General features: G+C 45.3%; 1 long non-coding RNA gene across 1 annotated transcript; it reads right to left on the bottom strand.

Moving 5' to 3' along the window:
- Positions 1 to 5,425: 5,425 nt before the first annotated feature.
- LOC145525163 (uncharacterized) lies at positions 5,426 to 7,051 on the bottom strand. Its single transcript, XR_014068070.1, has 2 exons — positions 6,108 to 7,051; positions 5,426 to 5,798 (listed from the first exon to the last, which is right to left on the bottom strand). It is a non-coding gene; the product is annotated as an uncharacterized LOC145525163 (long non-coding RNA).
- Positions 7,052 to 10,971: the final 3,920 nt, after the last annotated feature.

Below are 10,971 nucleotides of genomic sequence, written 5' to 3'. Positions count from 1 at the left end.
AAGGAGGAAGTGTCAGCTGGAATAGAAGGGGCCAATCCCTGCTTTCTTATCTTAACAGCTGGGTGGCCCCTGGGCAAGATGTTTCGCTGCCTCGATTTCCTGTCATATGAGTAGCATTCGCCTGACCTCACAGGGCACGTGGTACATAGTTGGAACTCAACTTTAATGATACCCCTTTCCTTGTTTCCCTGAGCGTCTTGGGACACTTGTGTGAAGCCACAAAACCCCCATCATCATCTCTGATCAATTGCTCCTTTGAATGAAGGCCCAGGACCTGTCAGTCTGGCTGGCCAGGGGACCTCACTGTTTGCAAAGTTGCTGTAATCACTCACCCTCCAACCCTCCGACCCGAAGGCATTGACTCTTTGAAGTCAACAGCTGATCTCTTCTGGGGATCTTGGGGACATTGGTATCTCCCTGGCCTATCTCCCAAACTATTGGAACAAGTCATGAGATAAAGGGTGGGTGGGGTCTTCAGAGGACTCCCGTTCCCCTCCCTGGGCTGGGGAGGAAATCTGCATCAGTCGAGATAGGGTTACATGTTAGACAAAAGCATTTTCCGTGAACTCACACCCTTAAGTCAAGGGCCTCTCAAAAATTCAAAATGTCACCTGCAAGTCTGGGCATGTCTGGAGCACTGAAAACGTCTGGGAATCTCTCTCCTCTGAAGCCAAGCGGGCAGCTTCAGAAACTCAGAGACTCCAACTGCTCAAGCAGAGTGAAGCACATGCTGGGCGAGCCCGCGTGCTCCTCTGCTCACGGCCTCTTGGGTGCCAGCCCCACATGGGGGCTTCTCTTCACCCCTCTTCATTTCCTGGTCTCCACAGTCCAATGGGATGGGGCTGTGCTAAGTCACTTCAGTTGTGTCCCACTCTGTAGCCCGCCAGGCTCCTCTGCCCATAGGATTCTCCAGGCAAGAACACTGGAGTGGGTTGCCATGCCCTCCTCCAGGGGATCTTCCCGACCCAGGGATCAAACCCACATCTCTTACATCTCCTGCACTGGCAGGCGGGTTCTTTACCACTAGGGGGTAAGCCTTCTCATTTTTGACAGATTTGATCAAGTGACAAGTTCTGCTACTTGCCCATAGTCTCAGTAAAGAAATGAAAACAGAACTCCTGATCCTGAATACACATAGGTCTTTAGTCTTCAATGCTGCTATCTCTCTTTTTTTTAATATTTATTTTTATTTATTTGGCTGCTCCGGGTCTTGGTTTGGGCATGCGGGATCTTTAGTGGCAGCATTTGAACTCTTATTAGTTGCAGCATGTGAGATCCAGTTCCCTGACCAGGGCTGGAACCTGGGCCCCTTACATTGGCAGGCCGAGTCTTAATCACTACACCACCAGGGAAGTCCCTTCAATGCTGTCTGGATGACCTGTCCCCTGCTCCCACCTCCATCCAAAAATTAGACAACCTGGGACCCAAGGAGATCCTTGAAGAATGCTCAGGTGGACGGAGGCCTCCAGGTGAGGGGTCTTTGCTTTGAATGTTAAACCTGGATTCTTGGAGACTCCCAGACAACTGGTAGATCGCTGACATCTTCCATTCTTTGAGTCCTCTTCCAGTCTCGGCTCCTCTGCTAACCTCGCTGGAATTCTAGAAGGTGCAAGCACAATCATTATAATCATAATTGGCCCCATTTATTAAACACTCGCTAAGTGCTAGATACCGAGCCAAGAGATATGATATGTACTTCCTCATGGAATGAACTTAAGAACCTGATAAATGATGTATAATGCATGTGTGCAAGCATGCATGTTCAATCGTGTTCAACTCTTTGTGACCCCATGGACTGCAGCCCGCCAGGCTCATCTGTCCTTGGGATTTCCCAGGCAAGAATAATGGAGTGGGTTGCCATTTCCTCCTCCAGGGGATCTCCCCAACCCAGGGGTCCGAACCCATGTTTCCTGCATTGACAGGCAGATTCTTTACCACTGAGTCACCTGGGAAGCCCCAAATTATATACAGCAGGTGCAGACAAACACTGTTTGATTCCATTTATAAAAGGTACCTAGAATAGTCAAATTCATAGAGTCAGAAAGTACACTGGTGGATGCCAGGGGCCAGGGAGTAGGGGTGAGGAGGGGGAACGGGGACTTAGTGTTTAATGAAGACAGAGTTTCAGTTTGGAAAGGTGAAAATTTTGTAAGATGGATAATGGTGAGAGTTTTACAATAATGTGAGTGTACTTAGTGCCACTGAACTGTACAGAATATGGCTAAAATAGTATGTTTTGTATTACGTGACTTTTACCCACAACAACAACAAAAAAATAATGGAAAAAAAAAAAAGAATCTAGTAAATGGCTGTATCATCATCCCCTTTTCACAGAGGAGCAGAGTAAGCCTCAAGGGGAAAAAAGTCTACACCCAAGGTCACAGCTAGTAAGTGGTGGAGTCAAATCTGAAATTCCATCTGGCTGATTCCAAGCTTACAACCACCTCAACACTGCGTGCTTTTCTGCCTTCACACTTCAACCATGGTGGAAAAGATAACACTCAAATCCACTGAAATCCTGCCCCGGGTACACTGGGGCCCGACTCAGCTGGCCCGTCCCTCTCCACCTCCACCCCAGGCATCAAGGTCCCTTAGAGTGTCCCCGAGTTTCTCTGTGTGTGTGTGTGTGTGTGTGTGTTCAGTTGCTCAGTCACATCAGACTTTTTGTGACCCTATGGACCGTAGCCCACCAGGCTCCTCTGTCCATGGGATTCTCCAGGCAAGAATACTGGAGTGGGTTGCCATTTCCTACTCCAGGGGAATCTTCCTCACCCAGGGATTGAACCCACATCTCTTGTGTCTCCTCCATTGGCCGGCGGGTTCTTTACCCCTAACACTACCTGTACCCCCAGGTCTTACTCAAATCCTGACAACTGCAACTCAACACAGAAGCAGCATGCCCACATCCTCAACCTCATCCCTGTCCTTAGGAGAATTTTCTCTTCATACGGGAAATAGGTGAGGATGTCAATAACTCCCCCTGTTTCTCTTGCTGACTTCCAAGGAGGAAGGAAGCCGACTGAAGTCATAGCTGGGCTCCTTTGGGCCCCACGGCCACACACCCTGGGCTTTCCCTCAGGCTATTCCCATTCTGGGAACTTAACTTGGTCTTTCTCATGCCTGGAATTCTCCTTCACTGACTCAGTGGAGATCCTGAGGTTAGAATCTAGTCTTGCCCTCCAAAACTTAGCCCCATCTCACTGTGAACTTTCAAAAGGGGTAGATCCAAGCCTTGAGCTTTCAGAAGGGGTAGATCCAAGCCTTTAGGGCCAGAGAGAGCTGGATTCATAGCCCAGAACTGCCAGAAACCAGCTATACTGTCCTTGTCCCTGTGAACGACACTTAGGGGGATTTGACATTTGTAAAGTTTCTACTGTGTGTTAGGAACTTTGTTACAGGGCACAGCGTTGAATAGAGAAACAAAATCTCTGCCTTCTCAGAGCTTTCTAGGTGGAAGAAAAGGGAGGTAAATAGTGAGCAAGAACATAGGAGATTTTCAGAGGTAAAAAGGGGACTTCCCTGGTGGTCCAGTGGCCAAGACTCCACACTCCCAGTGCAGGGACTCCTGATTCAACCCCTGGTCAGGGAACTAGGTCCCACATGCCTCAACTAAGACCCAGCACAACCAAATAAATAAATACATTTTTTTTTAAAAGAACAAAATAGGTAACAATAAGACACGGCAGATGGCAGGAGGACTTTTAATTTTTACATTCTTTTTTCAATTCTTTTTTTTTTTAATTTAAACTTTCTATTTTCTCTTGGGGTATAGCTGAGTAACAGTATCGTAATAGTTTCAGATGAAAAGAGAAGGGACTCAGTCATATATATACATGTATCCATTCTCCCCCCAAACTCCCCTCCCATCCAGGCTGCCACATAACTCTAAACAGAGTTGCATGTAGGGGGACCATCTGTGGGGAGACTTGCTCAGGGAGATCACCATATAAAGGGTCAGGCCTGGCCTCATCTCAGACCCCTGGTTAGAACAGGGGACCTAGCCAGCGTGCTCCTTCCTTCAACTTGTTGGTGCATTTTCTTGAAAGAATAAAAGTTGTCTTTCTCCCGTGAAAAAAATAAAAAAATAAAAAATAAATAAATAAATAAAGGGTCAGGGAAAGAGTATGCAGCCAAAAGGAATAGCAAAGGAGTTTGCTCAAGGTCAGAATAAAGGTCAATGTGGCAGAAAGGGAGTAACTTGAAGGAGAGGAATGCAAGATGAGGTTGAAGGATGGCAGGAGCCAGATTATAGAAGGCTTTATAGATCACAGCACAAAGTTTGGATTTTATTTTAGAGCAATGGGGAGCCCCTAGAGGGCTTTAAGAATTTTTTCACTCGTTCACAAAGGAGTTTTAAAAAATCTGTTAAACTCTTCCAAAGTGGCTGAACCATTTTGTGTTCCCATTGGGCATTTCAGTTGCTCCACATCTTTGTCAACACTTGGCATGGTCAGTCTTCTCAATTTCAGCCTTTGTGTTGGGTGCATAATGTTATCTTGTTACTGTTTTCATTTTCCTGATGATTAATGGTGCTGAGTACTTTTGTATGTGTTTTTTGATGGTTCATATATCTTCTTTTGCCCATTTTTAAATTGGATCATTTGTCTTCTTATTTAATGAGTCATAGGACTCCTTTTAATATTCTCAATACATGTCCTTTGTCAGATAAATGATTTACAGATGATATTTTTCCTGCCTTTTCATTTTCTCAACAAAGTCTTTCAAAGAGCAGACGTTTTAAATCTTGATAAAGTCCAATTTATTATTTATTTTTATTTTATGGTTTATGTTTTTGTGTGTCCTAACTAAGAAATCTGTGCCTACTCCAAGGTCATAAAGATTTCTTAATATGTTCTCTTCTTCTAGAATTTATATAGTTTTAGCTCTTAGGTTTCATTTATATTGTTTATGTTGAAAAGCATACACTTACCATACATCTCAGCAATTCAACTCAGATATCTACCCAAGGCAAAGAATTATATGTCCACAAAAAGACTTACACTTGGCTGTTCATATCAGCATTATTCATAATAGTTAAAAACTAGAAATAACCCAAATATCTATCCTCAAGTGAACAGATATACTGCAACACACCCATGTGATGGAATGCTTCTCATCAATAAAGAGGAACCAACCACTGATTCATGCAACAACACAAATGGATCTCAGAAACACAGTCCCGAGCAAAAGAAGCCAGAACCTACCCCCCAAAAAATAAATCCACACTGGATGATTCCATTGACACAAAACTCTGAAATGATCAAGTCCTTCTGCACTGACCCTGGAACAGAGAGTATGGGTGAAGGTGGGGAAGTGACTGAGGAGGGGCTGGAGGGAACTTCGGAAATGACGAAGAATGTTCCATACCTTGACTGGACTAGTGGTTACACAGATGTGTATATTTATCAAAATTCGTTGAACCATACACTTGAAAGGGATGCATTTATTTTGTGTGAATTATATACCTCAATAAGGTGAAATTTTGAAAACTAAGAGCAAAACAGAGAACATGTCCAGGGCAGAAACCAGGGAGGAGACTTAGGCCACTAAGTCATCCAAACGAGAGAGATAAAGGTGACTTGGTCCACGGTGGAGGAAGCAGGAAGTAGTATTGGCTGGCACAGGTATTATGTTGTTGTTGTTGCTTTTCTGGCTTGTTTTCCCATGAGCCAAGGACAGGCTGTCTTCTGTAGATGAACTGACCATTGCACCCTCTCCGCTGTCTGCCCTCTTCTCTGCTGAGTCATCCCTCAAGGTTATCATGGAGAACAAAGCTCTTTCATCTGGACCCTGCACAGCTGACACACACAATCAGGAAACCATGTCACTGGTCAAGGTAACCAAGATCACCTGTGATGTCACCCCCAGGCTCCCAAGACACTCCTCATTCTAAAAATGGCCTCTAGTCTTGCCCCCATTCTATCTCTGTAAACAGAAAGACTTGGGTCTGTTTGTTTTTTCTTTTTGCTAATGAAATTCCCTTACCTAAAATTTCTCAGTGGCTCCCCATTTACCCTGAGAATGAATGAGAAATTCCCTACATAATGTGAGCCCAGCCAAATGCCATCCTCATCTCTCCCTGCTCACTTCCCCAGGATAATACCTACTCATCTTTCAGAATTCAGCTTAGATGTTGCCTCCTCCAGGAAGTCTTCTTGGCCTGCCCCTCAGGTGTGAATCAGGTTTTCCTACTTAGTACCCTGAGAACACTTTTTCTGTCATCAGAGCACTTAAGCACAGTGCACTTTTATTGCCTGTCAACTTGTCTATTGCCTCCAGATGGCAGGGGATATCCACAGGGGTTGGCACACTTGTGGTTCATATTTGTTAAATGTCATAGGCTATATGACCCTCAGTGCAAGAAGGAAAGCCAAGATTAGAAGCCACTGCTGGCTGACTCCAGGGACTATGTCCTGTCTATTGCTCACACAGATGCCAGAGGAGGCACAAGAGTCTGGACTAGCATGTGCCAAAAAGCCTAGGGCCCAAATGCGCAAGGACCTGGAATAGCAAACATGCCTTAGCTGTCCTCTCCCACATCTGTAACAGACATTACTAATGGATCACAACACTCACTGATCCCAGGCTCAGATTCAGGCCCTCACCAGTCTCTACCAATCGATCCAAGCCAGCACAGATATGTAGTATAAATACATGTAATCTATTGTCCTACATCCCCCTTTAGCAGGCAAGGAGGATGAGGCTGGAGAGGGAACTGGTTTCCCAATACACATGCAAGTTCATGTGAAAGCAGGGACATGATCTCCCTCTCCCAGTTCTGTGCTGTTCTCCTATGCCTCCTGGCCTCTGAAGATCAGCTCCTCATTCTGTGTGGTCAGCCTACCCTCAGGATGTCTGGAGAAAGAAGTCTATCTGTGAAATTAGACCAGGTGACTCACAGAAGGCTTTGAAGACAAGAATAACTTAGAGTGGCCCAGGGGACTGTCTTTCCTTTTGTAAAGTTGTTCAGAGGCAACTCCAGCCTTTCTCTCTTTCCTGTGAGTCTAGCCAGCTCCCTGCAGGTCACATGTTCCTCACCATCATGGAAATCCAGTACCTGGGTACATGGACTGCAAATGGAGAAAACTGGAAGACTTCCCAAGACACACACTAAAACACAATGCCCCACTTTCTCCTTCAAAAAGAAACTTTTTGCTTTGTGATGATTTCAGATTGGCAGACATTGCAAAGATGATACAGAGAAAGCAACTACACTCCATTAGAAATTAATTTAAATAAATACTTAAAATTAAAAAAAAAAAAAGATGGTACAAGAATCCCCATTTACTCTTCACCAAGCTTCCCCTAATGTTACTACCTTGTAGTAACATGGGTCCCCAAAATGAAAAAACCGATATGGGGACATTATAATGAACTAAACTCTAGAATTTATTCAGATTTCACCCATTTTTTTCTGTCCCACGATCCAGCCCAGGAGACCCCATGGCTTTGAGCACTTTCCCTTTTTTGATCAATCCCCTCCCTGACTTTCTCCCCTTATCCTGGCAGCTAATTTCTCCTGGCACTCAGAAACGGATGTTTGCTTGTTGCTTTGCTCTGCTTCATTTTACGAATTATGGTTTAGGGGTAGGCTTCACCTGATTATTTCTAATATTGTAAATGACCCTTCTTCAGCACATTCATTTTTCCTCTTTCGGTTTTAAAGTCTAGTTCACATCATCAAAATGGCCACTGGCACTTCCTGGAAAACTTGGCAGAGTATTTTACTGTACTTCTTTAAAAAAAAAAAATTCTGCTCTTTTTTTCCAGCCCCCACCCTCCACCCCAAACTTCGTTTGTTCTTTTATGACTAAGGATATTTATCTCCTGCCTGCTTTAGAAGTTTATGGGCAGCTTTTCCTTTGAATTCCAGGCCAAGGTCAGTAGCCTTTTGACTGTGATGTCACAGTGTGTTGCCTCGGTTACCACTGTGACATCATCAGACAAACCTGGGGGCCCAATGGAATGGTGGGGAAAGGCTTTTTGAAACAAACTGTCTCATTCATCTGCAGTTTGAGAAGAAACTGCCCATGCTTTTGGAAAAAGTTTTGAAAAATTGTGAGAAGTTAAAGGAAAGAGTTAATAAGATTTACTACCTTCCCCCCAAATGCCACAGACCCCTAAAAAAGTCAGGCCACAATCAAAGGCTACAGATTTTTGAAGGGGAAAAAGTTAAGGGAAAAAATACATTCCTAGAAACCAGAACCCTGTGTCTGTAAAAAGATCATCAGCCACAAGAAGAAAGACACACACATACACGCACACATGCACACGTGCACGTACACACATACAAATTGACTATCAACCAAATTGCCCCAGGATGGAATGTATTTCACGAGGTGTCTCCGGGTTTTTAATCTAATCTAATCTGTCTCTCCCTCGGCATAAAAGCGAAAGCAAAGAAAGGAATTACAAGTCAGGAATGCTTGGTTTAAAAGGCTTTTTCATAAAAGGAGAAAAAGAAAAAGAACAAAAGCGGAGTGAACACTCAGCAGACAGTTTTCATGCCATTAAAACAGCATCTTGAAAAATGTTCATCTTTTTTCCCTTAGGGTCAGGGGAAGCAAAGAAAAAAAATGTGTTTTTATTGTGAACATGTGTCAAGAGGACTCTGTCGCATAAGCTTGGTACCCACAATATGTATATTTGTGTAGTAATTAATGCGAGATCAGAGACGTACATTTTGCCAAAAGACCATTGTCAGCATGGGGTGTATTATGTGGGTCAATAATCTAGTTTTCCAAATGCAGTGTACTAGCCCTTTCCTTGTAATTAAGCACTCTGTCATCTAACGACAAGGCAAGCAAAAGTGACTCCCAGACCAGATTATACCTAAAACACAGTTTCCAAATGTTTCTTCTTGGCAAATCTTTTAAGGAAACTCTATGCAGGAGGAATGTCAAGACATCTGTAATTAGATCTTGGAGAAAAGGCTGAAAGACTGGGGGCCGGTTTTTATTTTGTCTCTCCAAGAAACCCCATGTAATTCTCTGTCTTGGCTGTCACCGGGCTTATCCGTCATGGGTCCTTGATAGTCTGTCTTGGCCTTGCCTGTCTCCTGGGGTCTCCAGGAACACTCTTGCAACACCCAGTTCTACTTGCAAAGTTGACTAAAGCAGCTCTGAAGGCAGAAATGGGGGCATCCAGTCTTGGGCCAGGGCCGGGCTTCGAACTCGGTGAGATGCTGTTTCTGAGGGTTTCTGCTTTATGAGGGGTCTGGATGTCTGATGAAGAAAGCAGGATGGAGTGCGTTTTGTGGGCCCCAGGGCTGCATTTTGGAAGACACTTGTATGGCAAGGAAAGCCCATTCATTTAAGCTTCTTGGTGGGGCTGCAGAGAGGTTCGTGCGTGGTGGAGCCTGGGTGTGCACTCCCACCCCGTTCTGATATGAGACATGGGTCTGGGCCTGTCTCCGGTTTTACATGGTTTTATGTGTTGTGTATGAACACGCTTCCACATGCCTGTGGGTCTCAGGCATGTGTGGTAAGCATGTGATGCGTCTCTGTGCATGCAATGGGGGATTGTGGGGGGGGCTGTCTCTGACCTTGTCGCCCAGTGTCTTTCAGTGGCTCCTACGTGTCACCCCAGGCAAGGGGGACGGGGTTTAGAACCGCAAAATAGCCTGCATTCACCATACATCACATTCTCTTTTTCCAACCAACAGGCTATCTGCAGACCTCTCAGCTCTTTATCACCCAAATACGATCTTAGGGTGTTCGAAAAGCAAAACACATCATAAATCTCCAGGCTGGCTAGAACCTGGAGACTTTTAAAAAGAGAGAGAGAGGGAAGAGGGGGAGGGAGGCGGGAGGGGGCAAGGGTGGCCAAGGGGGGCATTTTGATGAAGCACTTCTCCTTTACTCCAATGTAGAAGCAGTTTTCTCTTGGCACTACGCGGGCTCAGTCCCAGTGTTTGGGGGTTTCTGCTCTCCCTCGACACCCTCCCCTTCTCCGTGCTAACAGTCAACAGCAGATGTGTTCCGCTTTATAAACGCTGGCCAGCTGGGGAGGCCACAGCCAGCATCCACACGCCTCTTCCCAAATGCTGGTGCCCAACGAGGCCTCTGGGAGGAGGAGGACTGGGGGTGGGGTTCTTTCAGACACATCTTGAGGCCTGCTTGTTTCCAGAAACTTCCTTGGGGTTCCCTGAAAGGGGAACGTTCAAGGACCTAGAGAACACCTACCGCCTCTGTTTGTGACATCCCCGTGGCTGTGCGGCTGTTCCCTAAGGCCTGGAAATGGAGCCTTCCCTGGTGACTCAGTGGTAAGGAATTCACCGGCCAATTCAGGAGACACAGGTTCAATCTCTGGTTCAAGAAGAGTCTGCAACTAAACGCGTGCACCATAACTATTGAGTCTGTGCTCTAGAGCCCAGGAGTCACAACTAATGAGCCCTTGTGGCACAACTAGTGAAGGCCACACGCCCTAGAGACCGTGCTCCGCAACAAGAGGAGTCACCACAATGAGAAGCCCTCGCACCGCAACTAGAGAAATGCTCGCACAGTAACAAAGACCCAGCACAGCCAAAATTAAAATAAATAAAATTTTAAATTATTTTTAAAGTAGTAAAAAAAGGAAAAAGACCTGGAAATGCCAGAAGGATCATAATCTGGAGTCCTCTAGATGGAGACAGGGCTAGTGTGGGTGACAAGGATTTAGGAAATAGGTTCAAAACCAAGCCTTGAAATGGGTGCAAAGAAGGGAGCTTGGTCATTGCCCATGTAAATGATTTTTTTTCCCCCTCCAGAAGATTAAAAGGGCTATTTGTTTTTAGAAGTCTCAACTGGGCCTGTTGGTTCATTTCACGTATCAGTTTGCAGCATGTTCCCCTCCACAGGGCTGCCCCAGAGAACACAAAGGCAGGAAATTCAATTCAACACAGGCCCAGTGACATCTCTGTTTGGGGCGCGTGCGTGCGTGTGTGTGTGTGTGTGTGTGTGTGTGTGTGTGTGTGTGTGTACAGAAGCTGAC

Source organism: Giraffa tippelskirchi, chromosome 11, assembly GCF_054371585.1.
Source record: "Giraffa tippelskirchi isolate mGirTip1 chromosome 11, T2T-mGirTip1v1.2.pri, whole genome shotgun sequence".
NCBI lineage: Eukaryota > Metazoa > Chordata > Mammalia > Artiodactyla > Giraffidae > Giraffa > Giraffa tippelskirchi.
Note: the sequence above shows the minus strand (reverse complement) of the source record. Positions and strands in the feature narration are given on the sequence as shown.